This window comes from Galeopterus variegatus, unplaced genomic scaffold (assembly GCF_000696425.1).
Source record: "Galeopterus variegatus unplaced genomic scaffold, G_variegatus-3.0.2 Scaffold2340, whole genome shotgun sequence".
Taxonomy (NCBI): Eukaryota; Metazoa; Chordata; class Mammalia; order Dermoptera; family Cynocephalidae; genus Galeopterus; species Galeopterus variegatus.
The window spans coordinates 146,770-150,760 of NW_007728451.1; positions in this window are offsets into that span (position 1 = coordinate 146,770).

Genomic DNA, 3,991 nt, shown 5'->3' on the forward strand with positions numbered 1-3,991 from the left:
ATGCCACCTTATTGGGGTGCAGGAGGAATCAGAGGGAGTATAGATGGTACTTTATTCCATATCACTGTAAAGAAATTTGTGTCCAGTTATGAGCACTAGGAAAAATACTATTGATTGAATAAAAAGTTAATAAGGGAACATGATGGATAAGTGAATTAATAAGATCCCGTAGTTAAGGCAATACCCCCTTTTAAAAAATACTTACTTTTGAATATACACAGAACATACTTTTCTTTTCTTTCTTTTTTTTTTTTTTTTTTTTTTTTTTTTTTTTTGTGGCCGTCAAGGGGATCTCAACCCTCGGCTCGTTGTGGTCTGCACCACGCTCAGCCAGCGAGAGCACTGGCCATCCCTATATAGGATCCGAACCCATGGCCTCGGCACTACCAGAGCTGCACTCTCCCGAGTGAGCCACAGGGCCAGCCCAGAACATACTTTTCAAAAGAAAAAAATATATACAAGGGAAATAATTAATTTTCACCCCATTCTCCAGACACTCAGTATATTTTTCGAGATAATGTAGGACTATAGAAGCATTATAACTTCTTTTCAATATATTCTCCTGGCAACCAAAAGGTTCCCTGTTCTTATATAAGAAGAGTGGCTAATCTTGCCTGAAATAAATAGTTTTACCTTTGATAGATTTCTCAGAAATAGTTTTTAGAAACTCAGAGAACATGCCCAAAAAGGGGTTCACAAAAGCACACATGAGTTTGGGGGCACAGACAGATAAAGATGTGATATAAGTTTAGATGAGATCAAGGGCTAAAGAGGTTAGCAGAAGCGTGTGTGTGTGTGTGTGTGTGTGTGTGTGTGTTGGGGTGGGGACAGGTGGAGAACCTTTGGGGACTGCCTGTAGGCTACTAGTGAAGTGCCATGATCTCTAGGTCCTGGAGTAGGACTTTGGGAAGACGTCCTGTTCTAAAAGGTTGCTGCCCTTACCAGTTTTTATGTATTTTCATTATCAACCCTGGACATCATTGCTATATTTTTGTAAATCTCACCCCTGGGCACACAGGTTACTCTTCTCATGGTGATATGGTAAGGCTTGGTTGCCAAGAACTTCTATTGGACTGTCCCTTATTTTTCCCTTGGAGAACAGAAGCTCCTTCAGGGTGAGGAAGGACAGAGAAACAGTCCCTCCTAATCTGCACCCTCTGCCCTTTCAGAAGATCTTTTTTTTTTCAGTATATGAGCTGCCAAAATGAGCACCAAGAGATCTTAAAAAGGCACAGCAAGTTTACTTTCAGAGACAGTCCATTGGAATCAATGGAATTTTATTGTTGTCCTTATTCCTAAATTAGTACCTTTAGTGAAGACTAAAGGAAAGACTTTGCTGATTTGAAAGATTTACATGCAAAGCCCAAAACTTGGGTAATATTTCAGTGGAGTTAGTGCCTATAGTGAAGTAGAATTGACCAAGGTACAATGACTACAGGGGCACCTGCATGAAGCAAGTATAAGGAAACTGATAGAATGTGAGGGGTGGGATTCCTGGGAGAAAGAGTGAAGAGAGAGAATTCTAGGTGGAGAGGGGATCAAGGTGGTGAACGACACACGCCATTCTTCACACCTACAATTATATGAAATATTAGAAAAGATAAAAACAAAACAAAACAAAAAGCCCATAATGAACCTGTAATAGCAGAGAAAAGAAAAAAAAAGTGCAATCTTTGAGCCAGATATAGGAACTGTAAAAAAGAATCTTCAAGTCTGGGATGACAGAAGCAAGGCGTGGTGGGAAGTGGCCTAGGTTATGCTTTTTTTGTGTCCCATCTAGTCAGCACTTGTCACCCCTCCACCCTTTCATCTCTGTTTGTGGTAAGTAGCATGGCAGCTATGGCATTTATCTGCAAGCCAAAGTGGTGATAATTGGTGCTAGGGCTGGAGATGCAGAGCTTGTCCCTGGTAGCAAGCTAATGATCACAAGGAGAGACCAGGAGCCTCTAGACGTAGAAACACGTTGCCAGAACCTCGTAGTCCCTGTTAATCAGCTAAGGTACACAGACAAACAGATGAACAGGAGTCCTCAAGCACAAAACATACAGACAACCCCAAATCACCAAAAATATCAAGAAGAAATGGCATTGTGTAAATCTGTTTTTATTTTTAATCTGCTTGATCTGTTGCTTTCTGGGGAAGTTTCCTGAATTCTCCCACTATGATTATGAATTTGCCAATCTCTCTTTGTATATATATATGTATCTATCAGCTTTTGACATACATATTTTGTTGTTTTCTTATTGTGTTGTTAAGAAGATACATGGCCTATCTTGTGGGAGGATTCTGTACTTATCAGATGTTCAACTTAAGTCTTATTTTACCTAGTATTGATTTTAATACTCTGCTTTCAGCTTATCATTCACCAATATATCTTTTCCCGTTCCTTTAACTCTTGTTATTTATTTCAGATATGCTTTGTGCATACACTGAATGTTGTGTACCCTGCCGCCCCCAAATTAATATGTAGAAGTCAGAATCTCCAATGTGATAGTATTTGGAGGTGGGGCCTTTGGGAAGTAATTAGGTTTAGATGAGATTATGAGGATGGGGCCCCCATGATGGGATTAGTGTCATTCTAAGAAAAGGAAGAGAGACTGAGCTCTCTCTCTCTCTCTCTACCATGTAAGGATATAGCAAGTTAGCAGCCACCTACAAACTGTGTCAAGAGTCCTCAGAATAAAACTTCCCTTGCTAGCACCTTGACATTGGACTTCCCAGTCTCCAGAACAGTGAGGAATAAATACTGTTGTTTAAGCCACTCAGTCAGCCAGAGCAGAGTAAGATATGTTTCTTGGACTGTTTTTAACTCAATATGAAAGACAGATATTTTAACTGAAAAATTAAACCATTCATTTTTATTGTGATTATTGATAATTTTGACTTATTTTTGCAATGTTTAAAAAATCATCCTTCCTCTTTCCCATGCTTTCTTTTTGTTTCTTCAAACCAGGTGCATAATCAGGTTTAGGAATGATTGTGTTAATAGAGTTATGTAGGGTTAGATAAAGGAACCTGGACTGTACTCAGGTAATGGTCAGGGGAGGGAAACTGCCAGCTGAACTGTGCTGAGGTGACCTGTGCCCAAACCCTGGATGAACATTCTCTTCTGGATACAGGACCTGCCTGAGGCACCATTTTGAAATAGGCAAATTTTATTTGCTTTCTGTTCTTTCACCTTCTATATCCGCTCCTGCATTGAGTGCCAAAATACAGCTGTTTTATATAATCCCAAGTTACTGATTGTATTTGTTATCTAAGACTTATTCACCCTTCAAAATCCAAAATGATGTGTTCCCTCTCTTTCTCAGATCATGCTTTCATTTAAGTTTAGATAACAATCAGCCAGGTCTTAAGAGTTTAACAATCTGATTAGATTGATTCATACTATGGCATAACAGATCTACCACAGCCTTCTAAGATGAACTGGAATTTTTTAAAAAGCTCATTCACCTACACAATTCTTCAATTGCTGGAATTGCACACTTTAAAATAATAGTCAATATAAACTTTAAATTTTGTGGAGTTTTATTTATTTTTTTATTGAGGGATGAGGGAGGGTGCTGGCTAATAACTGGTAGACTTTACCCCAAAGCCAATACTATTAAGACTTCTTGTTTTAAACACTTAAAAAACAAAACAAAACTCAATCCATATCTGGACTCTCAGAAAGAATGAAAATTCCATAGTTTTTGCAATACCTGCAGTATCCATGGTGGTCCAAGTTCCAGTGGCAGGGAAGGGCCAAAAGAGGCCATTATTATGTCTGAAGTGCATTTTCTTTTAGGTCAAATATTTTGGAATGGTAACACAAGTCTTCAATTAAAAGGTGATTATAATAGTGCTTAGGATATATTCTTTCCTCTACTGAGTTCCCACCACTTTTTTGCCTAGTTCACTCCCACTCACTCTCCAATCCTCACCTTAGTTGACACTTCTCCCAGGACCCTCCTGATCCTGATTATATCCTAAGGTAGCAGCGGCGCAGACC